Source organism: Pungitius pungitius, chromosome 20 (assembly GCF_949316345.1).
Source record: "Pungitius pungitius chromosome 20, fPunPun2.1, whole genome shotgun sequence".
Classification (NCBI taxonomy): Eukaryota; Metazoa; Chordata; class Actinopteri; order Perciformes; family Gasterosteidae; genus Pungitius; species Pungitius pungitius.
Genome location: NC_084919.1, coordinates 14,990,160 through 15,003,181, shown reverse-complemented (window position 1 = coordinate 15,003,181; position 13,022 = coordinate 14,990,160).

Here is a 13,022-nt window from a genome sequence, read left to right as displayed (position 1 = left end):
TTTGGTCCCGGCTCATTCCCTTGAAGTCTAATAGTCAGCCCTGTTCGAGAGCCATGAGCACGTCGCTGACTTTGGACAACTGCAGTGTTCCTTCATGTCTTGGCCAAGAAAATTTGCAAGTATGTCCATTTCATTATCTTTCAGGTTTAGAACTGTGGAGAGCGTGGAAACATGTTTTATCAACTTGGTTGAGGACAGGGTTTCACGGAGCTTGGCCCCACATTCTTTCGCAATCTGTCTGATCCCCTTAGGTGAGTCTCATTTTCAGGTCTGGCAAAGAAAAATGGATTTTCATCAGGTACCGTCGATGTGCAACCAAGGTTTCCATTGAGGAGAGCACGTCTGCTGTTAGGATGGGAACTTTCCTGTTTCTTTTCCCTCTTATTTCAATGCGCTAAAAATGGTGGCAAAGCTTTTGCTCCTACTTTGTCAGTCCTAGCGCCAAATCTGAATAGACTTCTGAAGTGTCTCTTAGGGTGAATGCACCATGTGGCATCTTTGAAACCTCACCCTCTCTTCTGCAATTAAACAGAATCACTTCAAAAAGAGTCAAATTGGCCAGCTTTGACCTGTTATTTGGATCATCTTCAAGTCTGCTTTGGTATTCTTGTCTGCACTTGTCAAGATATATGTGCATGTTCAGTGAACGGTAGGAGCTGAGGAGTGTTCCATTTCCCCTCTTTTAGAGTTTGTAAAAGGCACATCCCACTTTTTCTCATACATCCCCCTGCTTCGCTCCAAATTCTTGAGAAACACCTCATTGTCACACTCTGACATCTTTGTATCAGGATCGTCGGGATCCAACCCTGGGTTTCTGTGTAGCAGTCGAACGGCCTACCACTGTGCTGTGAGAGGTGATGACTCAGATGCAGAGACAGAAAGACAAGTTCTTGTGAGGAAAAAATAATTTCTTTACTTACAGTTTTTTTCAGTCGCTAACAAGCGTTTGTCCAAACAGTAGTCACATTTTCAAAACTCTAAACACAATTAGCACAGCATCGGTCTTTTGTGGCCATACCATTCACACATTTAATGTCGTTTTCACACAATATGCAGTCAGTGAACACATTTCCACAATGCTTACATTTTCTTAACAGACAAGCTATACCTCCCAACAAAATTATGGATTGTTTTTGTAGTATTTACAAATGTTAACACACAACATCCCACAATAGCAAAAACAATATTCCAAACCTTAAATACAGTATAAAAACCTCTGCTTCTGAAATGATATCAGTTCAAAAACAAAATATATCAAAAATATATATCAGCTGATAATAAACAAACAATTGAATAATTGACACAGCTGATTTATGTTTGGTGAATTGGGCCAACCACAGCTGATTCCAGTCTGACTTAGACTCTACTTAGACTATTTTTTCTATTACTATAAAAGGAGGACTTTAAGGAGTGATGTTTTTGGAAACAGTAACAGAAAAAGACAAACATTGTAATGTCTGGACGAGGAAGAGCAAGGGGCCCAGGGAGAAGACCAGGTCCAGTGAGAGGAGCAGTGAGAGGTGCAGTGAGAGGTGGAGGTCCAGTGAGAGGAGCAGTAAGAGGTGCAGTGAGAGGTGGAGGTGCAGTGAGAGGAGCAGTAAGAGGTGCCGTGAGAGGAGCAGTGAGAGGTGCAGTGAGAGGTGGAGGTCCAGTGAGAGGAGCAGTAAGAGGTGCAGTGAGAGGTGGAGGTGCAGTGAGAGGAGCAGTAAGAGGTGCCGTGAGAGGAGCAGTGAGAGGTGCAGTGAGAGGTGGAGGTCCAGTGAGAGGAGCAGTAAGAGGTGCAGTGAGAGGTGGAGGTGCAGTGAGAGGAGCAGTAAGAGGTGCCGTGAGAGGAGCAGTGAGAGGTGCAGGTGCAGGCCCAAGGAGAAGGCAAGGTAGAGGTGTAAGAATGCGTGGTGGTGGCATTCCAAGGGCTGCAAGAAAAGTAGTCAGTGATGAAATTTGTGCCACTATCATTGACCATGTAATCAACCATGGTCTCTCACTAAGAGAGGCTGGTGAAAGAGTCCAACCCAATTTGAGTCGGTCAACGGTTGCCTCCATTATTCGCATCTTTCAACAAACCAACAGGTAAGTATTGCATTTTACATGGTTTGTTTCTATTCTCATTTGACATGTCAATAAGGTCATACAGTAATGCATATGTTGATATTTTTATTTTTCTCTACAGAATGCAACGTCTTCCACCCTCTGGGAGAAGAGGAAAGCTCCTCAATAATGATCAAGAGCTTGCCATTGTAGAAATGGTTGTTGCAAATAATGCAATTAAACTGCATGAAATCAAAACTAGAATTGTGGAGGACCATGAGATATTTGCCAACATAGAAAGCATCAGCCTCACAACCATTACGCGGACATTGTCCAAACACCGAGTGCGGATGAAGCAGCTCTACACTGTTCCATTTGAAAGCAACAGTGAGAGAGTCAAGGAGCTACGACAACAATATGTCCAGGTATAGTGTACATTCAATTCAATGTCCAGTTATATAACCTTTTCACTTTGCAAGTAGGTAACCTACACAGTAATAGGTTACAGTACAGTATGGTAGACACAGTAATGACATGACTTAAACTTTGTTTCAGAGAGTTATGGAATTGGAAGCCAACCAGGCCCCTCATGAATTCATTTACATTGATGAGGCAGGATTCAATCTGTCCAAAAGACGTCGACGTGGACGAAATATAATTGGAAAAAGGGCCACAGTTGATGTGCCAGGACAGAGAGGGGCAAACATTACTATGTGTGCAGCAATGGCAAATACAGGATTACTCCTTCACAGATGCCAGGTTGGACCTTATAATACTGAGCGCCTCCTTGCGTTTCTTAATGATCTCCACCAGCGCCTGGTACCAGAGCCAGGAGGGTGAAAACATGAGGACCTTGGTAATTACCTGGGACAATGTTGCTTTTCATCATTCACAAGCAATAACAGCATGGTTTGAAGTCCACCCAGTACTGGTGAGTCTCTTCCTTCCACCCTATTCACTTTTCCTCAACCCCATAGAGGAGTTCTTTTCTGCATGGAGGTGGAAGGTTTATGACCATCAGCCACATGACCAGATGTCCCTACTTGAAGCCATGGATGCTGGATGCAGGGATATCACAGTTCAAGATTGCCAAGGTTGGATCCGACATACCAAGCGGTTTTATCCCAGGTGCATCGCCTTAGATGATATCAGATGTGATGTTGACGAAAACATGTGGCCTAACCCTGAAGATCGCAGGGATTAGATACATTTTGTGCCATTTTTAGTTCCCCCCCTTTTTATTTGGGCTTTTTGCTGTTTTTTTTGGTCAGAATGCTCTTGTGTTTCATGGATATTTTGTGAATAAACCTTGAAAATAAAATAAACCGTGTCTGTTCTACTGTACCTTCTTTGGTAAACAGTTACTGTAAGAAATAACTGATTTGCTTTTTACTGGAATGCGTTTGAATGTGAACATTACCGTACATGTGCACATACAGTTCCAAACCAATAAATTTAGTGTAAACGGTGGATTGCATGTTACCTGAAACATAAAAATCTATGCAGTTTTTATAATTTTAACAATAGCCAGAATTCTAAAACCTGGTGTACTTCGTTTGACTGCATGTACCTTGTGAAGTGAAAACAAATTTTACTCTTTGACAGAATTATTTCATTTTGAGTCAGATTTCCAGTGTTTTGGTAAAGTTAGTGTGTGTAGAGAAAAACATGTTCTGTTTTGAAATTAAGAGTTAGTATATATTTAACAAAATGTGTTTTTGAGAAGAAAATGAACAATTTGGCCAATTGTGTTTTGTAGGTGTGAGTCTGTGTTAAGAGTTTAGAAAAATTATCTAAAGTATGGGCAAGCGCTTGTTAGCGATTGAAAAAAACTGTAATACGGCAGAGGGTCCGACAAGTTGATAGCCACACAAAAATACTTCTGACAACAAAAAGAAAAACAAGGTCTTGCAATTTAACAAGGTACCTGAGGGTGACACTTCCAAGACTCGGCAAACACAAAGAAAAGGCTAGAAAAATAAGGCACAGGTAAACACAATGAAAACAATCAAGGCTGGAAGGCTGAGGACCCCACATGGCCCTTGAGGGTACTGTAGTCCAAAAACCCTGACACTTTGCTTCACACTCAAGAATATCTGCAATCTTCTTTAGACTGTGACCAAGCTTCAGAGCCAGGTAAGGGATTTTGGAGACATTTGTCTTCATCAAAGCCAGCTGCGTCATTTACTGCTTTGACCACAAAGTTGAAGTTGGAAGGTACATAGAAGTCCTCCATTTGTCTGAGTTTTCCCACTTTACGCGAGTGCCAAATTAGTCTTCCCATTTTTTGTCTAATGTAGTCGTGTTGGTCTTATCATGTCCATGCTTAGCAGATAAATGTTTGCCAAGTCTCAAAATGCTTTTCTGGTCTCTGATGATGGTTGTAATTTCATCTTGGTGCATTGAATTTAACAGCTCCCAAAGCTTTTTGTTGACATCATCAGGGACGGGGGCTGTGCATGGGCACAGAGTGATTGTATCAAACTTTTTCCTGGCTTTGTGGTTTTGCATTTTTGTGCTAGCTTGCACCTGGACATGTGCCTCCATTATGACTCTTCTAAGCAAAGCCTTACAGTTAATCCAGTGCATATATTCACTTTGTTTCTTCTGGTTCGCAGATTTGAGTTCGCAGATTGCTGACTTGGGATCAGCGTCACACTACCAGATTTTTGGACTTCATTATTATGAGCCCGGTTTCCTTTGATTCTGATAAGGTCAAAATGGAATTTTCATTTCTTTTGATTTGAATGGAAAAGTGATTGCTTTTGCAACAACTGGTTCATTGCTGTGCCTGCGTGTTAAATGCCTTGCCATTTTATGTCTGTGCATGGGACAGCTTTTCTTTTTTTACAGTCACATTTGCAAGATTTTGGTCAACAGAGTTTTGACTTGAGAGGGTACTGGGCAATGTCTTACTGTATATCCTCTGTGACTTCTTTGGTTCACTCAATGGAACCTTGCTGATTTCATCAGAAGATCCTTCTGAACTGCTTTTAATAGTTGAGTCTTTAGATGGACTATTCATCACCACTGCAGATCATAGAGGCTTCAGATTCATCAGACGGCTTAAAGATTAATCCAAGATATTCTTGGGTGAGCTGGAATTAAATTTTAAAAGATCATTATACCTAAATCATTTGCAGTAAACAGGCATGAACATTTTCATATTCTCATTAAGATTCCCCTTAAAACCTGGACAACCGAACATTCAAACCACTGTATAGAGTCAATGTTAAGTTACAATAAACATCACTGTCGGGGTAGTTTTTGGACATTAGAAATCGATTATTTTTGATGCACTGGCAATTCTTGTTAGATCAGTTAATTGTTCAGGTGTTAATATATCTGTGTTGCTCTCAGAATCCAGGCGTGTTTCCTATAAGGGGAAAAAAGAAAATATAAATAACTGGCAGAAGTAGTTACTTTTACAAATATAGTGCAGTCTCATTTTTGAGTGATTACCGATGTAATATTTTATATTTGTTTGAGGTTTAGTCATGAACTAAATTGAAGTAATGAATTCAGAATGTTTGTCATCATCCGTTTCCAAACAAAATTCTCATTGAATGGAGTGAGTCATAGAATTAAATGAGGTAGTTCTATTAATTAAATGAATTTCCTTGAATGAAAATAACTTTCCTCAACAAAATAGTGTTGTGGTGCTTGCTGTCGATGACAGAGACATGGAGATAAATATGAGGGGCTGTTTAGTATGGAAGTAAATCTATGTCATCGGAGGTTGAAATAAAAAAGTGATTGAATTTCTAGCACTGAATATTTATGCATTGAAATTATGTACCTGAATGTTTTAACATTAAAACACAGCAAAAAAATTCAACCTAAAAAAAAAAAAAAATCACTTAAAATATTCAGCCGCTAAAGAAATAACGATTACAATATTCAACCCCAAAAATTCAGCCCTGAGACACCAACATTCGTGACACTAAGGTAGAGCAATCGATTCTAGATTCAAGATCAGGAGCGTGCGTCAAGCTAAAGGAGCGACTACAGTATATTGGACATGAACTAAGCGGAAGTTAAACGAGAGCGTACAGCCGGTCACAATACGCCTCTTCTAGTTTTGTATTCATTGAATGATGCTGAGATCCTTCGACAAGCTGTTAGGAGTGATTGGCGGAGTTTTGAATCCAGGAACGCGCTTGAAGAGGCACATGAGCCACTGTCTCGTAGTGGGGGGGGCAGCGGCTTTACCGGAGACGCATAAACTAGACAGGACATGCAGGAATAAACGCAGTAGCGCCGAGTGCAGAAAGTGGTCGGTGGAAGGATCCTTTTTCTGAGCGGCACAAGCCGATCTCAGTTGGGTATTAGCGGCATTCAAAGTCCACGTAACGTTAAATGAGTCTTCATGACTGTTACGTTTCCTTCGGTTAAAAGGGACACAATAACGCTGACACCAAATGAATAAATAAAACTGTAAGGCAGTTAAAGAAAAGTAGATTTATTTACAAAAAGGAACATAACGGGTAGGTTGGAAAAAGGTGGGGGGGGAGAGTGAACTGTGGAGGTTGTGACAAACAAAAGTATCAAAGTACAATAAAACCAGGCCTAGCTCAACTCTGAGTGGAAAGAAAAAAGGAAACAAAAGACCTGACTCTATTCTACAAATGTCAAAAATAACAGAAATACATCGGTGGCAACAACCCATAACTTAGTGCAATAACAAACAATAACTCTGCGTGTACGGGGTACCCCAGTCTTACCTCAGTCCCACTTCCCCCACCACAAACCTCAAGGGACAAAAAGCAAGAGACAGAGAGAGCACAAAGAGAGAGGCTTTATAATTGCCCTCCATATCAGATTGGCTGGAGTGTGGGCCAATACTGGGGTGCTCTGGAGGCAGGGCCAGCCAATACTCCGCCCCTCACCTGCAGGACAAACAAAAAAGGTGAGAGCAAGAGAGACACACATCTCTACACGTAACAATGACCATGGGTAGACTTTATTGAGGATCTGGCACAACACAGCGACCTGCAAGTAGCGCAGAGTCTCACATAAAGGGATGTACGTCTTAATGCAAGGCTTTAGAATTTATCTCAAAGGGACCCTGTATTTGCTCATAAAGTCTGAAACGAGAACCCATTTTTCAGTGACGGTGTTACGTGCCTACTGGTTTTTAAAACTACTGGTTTGGCTACGGGTGCGTGTTTGTTTTCCCCCGGCAGGCAGATGTTGTCTGCCTCAGTCACTTGAGTCGTCACACATTTGCAAACATATTGTCAAACATCAAAATGTTCAAAAATGCATCCCTGTTAAGGTTAAGGCAGCCAAGTCTTGCGTATGTGTATGCTCTCCTGGATCCAGGGTCTTCTGCTACCTTCTGCTCAGAGGAGCGCATGACACGTCTCAATCTCAAAGGAAGGAGAAAAAATTCTTCAACGAACGTTTTTGCAGTGAACCACCATCCACAGAAGCCTGTGGGCAGGGAAAGCACATAGACTAAAGGGTTTGGTTTGGTTTATGATGACAGTAATATGAATCATGTTTAAAATAATGATGATGATGATGATGGCAGCCGCAGGTGTCAGGAGGGCCACGGCAGGAGTCAGGACCAGGGTCCAGACGGAACTAAGATCTACGGAAGCCTGCTTGGGGAGAAAACACAAAAAATATCCGAAAGAAATTGAATTACTGATGTACAATAATAAAACATGGATTATTGTAGAATGAGTGAGAGTGAGAGAGGGGCTTAGTGTGTCCTAAGAAGTCATCCAGCAGTCTAGGTCTATAGCAGCTTAACTAAGGGCTGATCCAAGCTAACCTGAGCCAGCCCTAACTATAAGCAAGAGCAAAGAGGAAAGTTTTAAGCTTCATTTTAAATGAGCTGACCGAATCTGCCCCCCGGACTGAAAGTTGAAGCTGGTTCCACAAAATAAGACCTTGATAACTGAAGGCTCTACACCCCATCCTACTTTTGAAATTTTTGAAAAGCCTGATAACAAAGAATTACAGTAATCCAGTCTAGAAGTTACAAATGCATGAACTAGTATTTCTGCATCAGTTTGAGACAGGAAGTTGCTGATTTCCGATACATTACATAGATGAAAAAAGGCAGTCCTTGAAGTCTTCTTTATATGAGAGTTGAAGGACATATCCTATAGAGAACTCCAAGGTTCTTGACGGTATTGCTGGATACCAGAGCAATTCCATCCATAAAAACTGTATCATGTGACTGCTGACTTCGATGAGGAGAATAAAGGGAAGAAACCTTTAGAGAGACAGAGTGTTATGGATTGTCTCTGACCCCAAGTGCACGACACCAGACACAGCTTAGGTTTAGCCGGAAAACGGCGTATTTTATTTCACAAATTAACCAAATACGAGAAACAAACCAAAAAACGAGAACTGCCTCCTTAATTGGCAGGGGGGAGAAAAAACAAAAAAAAGGCAACTCCAAAAACTTCTCTAGTCCGTGGGCGCTCTTAGTCCAATCAAAAAAATGAAAACTCACACGATACTCACAGGGAAAACAAAAACTCTGCGTAGGGAATTCCTGAAGGGTTTCCAAGAGGAGCACAGGGGAAGAACAATCAACCCTCTCTGGGGAAACACAGAGCACGAACTCACAGCGAGCCACTGGCAGATCTGCTTCTTAACCTCCCTGTGGGATGAGCTGACGAGCTGCAGCTGTGGCGATGAGCAGAGCGGCGTCAGGTGTGCGACTCTCTGGCAGGTCGAGCCCTAACACTACCCCCCCCTCCAAGGGAGCCACCCGGCGACTTGCCAGGCTTCTCGGGATGGGCTCGATAAAAGGCGGTCAGAAGCCCCGGGTCCATGATGAGCCGGCGAGATACCCAGCTACGGTGCTCCGGGCCATAGCCCTTCCAGTCCACCAGGAACTGGTACCCTCGCCCCCGACGCCGAACGTCCAACAGTCGGCGAACCCTCCACTGAGGGTGTCCATCCACGATTGTGGGTGGAGGTGGGTCCGGGGCAGGAGGCATCAGAGGACTGCAGGCGACGGGCTTAATCCTTGATACGTGGAACACAGGATGGATCCGCATAGAAGCCGGTAGTTTCAGCTTCACTGCGGCAGGACTGAGCACCTTCGTGACCTCAAAGGGGCCCACGAAACGGGGGTCCAGCTTCTTGGCGGTTGACTGCAGGGGAAGATCCTTGGCGGACAGCCAAACTCTCTGCCCGGGGTGGTATGTTGGCGCTGGGTTCCGGCGACGGTTGGCCCCCCGGCTACTACGTTCAGCCGCTTGGAGTAGAGCGGCTCTGGCGACTCCCCAGATGCGACGACATCTGTCCAGATGAGTCTGTACCGACGGAACTGCCACCTCAGGTTGTTGTGCCGAAAACAGCGGTGGCTGGTACCCCAGCGACACCTCGAAAGGGGAGAGACCTGTGGCAGAGCTGACAAGGGAGTTAATCGAGTACTCAACCCATGGGAGGAACCGACTCCAGGAGGACGGGTTCTTGGCAGCCACACAGCGGAGTGCCGTCTCCACACACTGGTTCATCCTCTCCGTCTGCCCGTTAGTCTGTGGGTGATAACCAGAAGAGAGACTGACAGAGGCGCCCAACCCCTTGAAGAATGCCCGCCATACCTGGGATATGAACTGAGGTCCTCTGTCCGAGAGCACATCCTGGGGGAGGCCATGGAGCCGGAACACATGGCTCATCAGGAGGTCCGCCGTCTCTGACGCCGAAGGGAGTTTGGGGAGGGCCACCAGGTGCACCCCCTTACTGAACCGATCTACTATTGTTAATATCACCGTCCTACCCTGGGAGGCCGGTAATCCAGACACAAAGTCCAAGGCCACGTGGGACCAGGGACGGCTAGGAACAGGGAGGGGTTGCAGCAGCCCGGCAGGTGCCTGGTGAGAGGCCTTGCTGCGGGCACAAACGGGGCAGGCCAACACAAAGTCCCTCACCTCGTTCCTCATTGTGGGCCACCAGAAACGTCGAGCTAGGAAGGTGAAGGTGCGGTGGACCCCGGGATGACAGGCAAACTGGCTGGCGTGGCCCCACTGAAGTACCCGGGGCCTGACAGATTCCGGGACGAAAAGCCTACGTGGGGGTACGCCACTCGGTGCAGGGTGGGAGCGCAGCGCCCCCTTCACGACAGTCTCGATGCCCCAGGCCACCATGCCGATCACCCGGGTCTCGGGGACGATGGGTGCCGACTCCTCGGTGGCCAGTCCCCCCCCCTGATGTAGTCGGGACAGGGCATCCGCTTTGATGTTGCGGGAACCGGGACGATAGGTCAGGGAGAAATTGAACCGACTGAGGAAACCGGCCCAACGAGCCTGTCGCCCATTGAGACGCCTGGCCGCCCGGATGAATGTCAGGTTCTTGTGGTCTGTCCAAATGGTAAATGGCTGCTCTGCCCCCTCCAGCCAATGGCGCCACTCCCCCAGAGCAGCTACTACTGCCAGCAACTCCCGATTACCGATGTCGTAGTTCATCTCCGCGGGAAGAAAACGCCGGGAGAAGAACGCGCAGGGGTGCACCTTCTGATCTCCCACCGCCCGTTGGGAAAGGACTGCCCCCAGCCCGGTGTCCGAGGCGTCCACCTCAACAATGAACTGTCGTTTTGGGTCGGGATGGAGCAGCACTGGGGCGCTAGTGAACCTCCTCTTGAGTGACCGAAAAGCGGCGTCGGCGGCCGGGGACCAGATGAACGGCTGGGAAGAGGAGGTCAGCCTGGTGAGGGGTTCTGCCACGACGCTGTAGTTCCGTATGAACCTTCTGTAGAAGTTAGCAAATCCCAGAAAGCTCTGCAACTTCTTTCGCGACGTAGGGCTCGGCCAGTCTACCACCGCCTGGATCTTGCGGGGGTCGGCCCGCGTCTGCCCTCTCTCCACAATGAAACCCAAGTAGTCGACAGAGGCGGAGTGGAAACGGCACTTCTCCGCCTTGACAAAGAGTCTGTTCTGGAGGAGACGCTTGAGCACCCGACGAACGTGCTGGACATGCTCCTCGAGAGTCCTGGAGAACACCAGGATGTCATCGAGGTACACAACCACGAACTCATCCAGCATGTCGCGGAGCACGTCGTTCATGAGCGCCTGAAAAACCCCCGGGGCGTTGGTAAGGCCGAATGGCATTACGCGGTATTCGTAATGACCTCGGGGTGTCTTGAAGGCGGTCTTCCACTCGTCCCCCTCTCTGATCCGGACCAGGTGGTAGGCGCTCCGGAGATCCAGCTTGGAAAAGATGGCAGCCTGGGTCAGGGGCTCGAGGGTGGAGCTCATGAGGGGGAGGGGGTACCGGTTCTTGACCGTAATGTCATTTAGTTGGCGATAGTCAATGCAGGGTCGGAGACCCCCATCCTTCTTCTTCACAAAGAAGAACCCCGCTGCCACCGGGGAGGATGAAGGCCGAATGAGCCCTGCTGCCACTGACTCCGAGATGTAATCATCCATGGCGGCCTTTTCAGGAATGGACAGGCTGTACAACCGACTGCTGGGAAGGGGGGCCCCTGGGCGGAGGTCGATTGCACAGTCGTATGGCCTATGTGGAGGTAGAGACTGAGCCCGAGACTTGCTAAAAACCTCTCCCAGATCATGATATTCCCGAGGGACAGCGGAAAGGTCCGGGGAAGGGGCACGGGGAGTCGGGCGGGGTGACGGACTTGGAGCTGCCTGGAGGCACTGGGCGTGACAGGAGGCGCTCCACTCCAGAATAGTCCCAGAGGACCAGGCAATGTGTGGCTCGTGCTGCACGAACCAGGGGTACCCGAGAATCACTGGGGCCAACGGGGACTGGATGAGGTAGAATTGGCGGGTCTCTACATGGTTACCCGCCACAGTGAGGGAGACTGGGTGGGAGCATTGGGTGATGCGGGCTAGATGACGGTCGTCCAGTGCAAAGGCCTCCAAAGGCTTCTCCAGTGTCCTCACTGGAATGTTAGCCTGGACAGCGAAACCCAAATCCAGGAAACAGTCATCCGCCCCTGAATCGAGGAGGGCCCCTACCGTAATCCGTTGATCTGCCCAAGCCAGGGTGACGCTAACCCGCCGGTTAGGTGATGCAGGACTACGGGAACACGAAAGGCGGCTCACTAGGATCTCCCGGGGTCCTGGTGAGCCTAATCTTTTGGCCGTGTGGGACAGCCGCTGATGCGATGCCCCTTCTGGCCACAGTAGAGACACAGCCCTCCCCTGAATCGGGCCTCCCGTTCGGCTGGGCTGATGCGCGTGCGTCCCAGCTGCATGGGCTCCTCCTCGGTCGCTGTCTGTGACGTGGAAGGCCGGACGGGACTGGGGGAAGTCGAATGGGCGACCGGGTTCCTCTCCCGTGTGCTGAAGATGTGGGGGATAGGGAGGGGTCCCCGGGGAACTCGCTCCCGCCTTCTCTCATTAAGGCGTCCATCGATGCGGATGGCGAGACTGACGAGGTCGTCGAGGGAGGCGGGCTCCTCCCGTGTAGCTAGCTGGTCCTTCACTGCCTCGCAGAGTCCCCTTCGGAAGGCAACCCGAAGGGCTGGGTCGTTCCACCCGCTTTCTGCAGCGGCCAGTCTAAAATCCACTGAGTAGTCCGCCACCGAGCCGCTGCCTTGTTGGATGCTGGCCAACCGGGCGCCGGGGTCCTTACCCCTTACTGGATGGTGGAACATCTTGCGGAGCTCGGCCACGAACTCCCTGTAGGAGTGACGGAAACTGGCACCCATGGACCAGGAAGCGGCAGCCCACTGGGCGGCCCGGCCGGTAAGCAGGTTCGTCACATATGCGACTCGGGCAGCGTCGGAGGTGTAGCGGCTGGGTTGGTGAGTAAACACCAACTCACACTGCATTATGAAGGTGGCACAAGTCTCGAAGTCACCCCCGAACGGGTGTGGGCTGGAAAGGCAGGGTTCCCAGGGTAACGAGGCAGGTTCCGCAGGGCTACTTGGGAGGGGATCCCCCGGGGGCGGGATCACTGCCCTCACCGGCGGAGGCTGGTTCGGCGGCTGGGTGGTGAGAGCCGCCGTCAATGCCCGTAGCTGTATTAGAATCTCGGCTTGCTGGGCCGCCGACGCCACC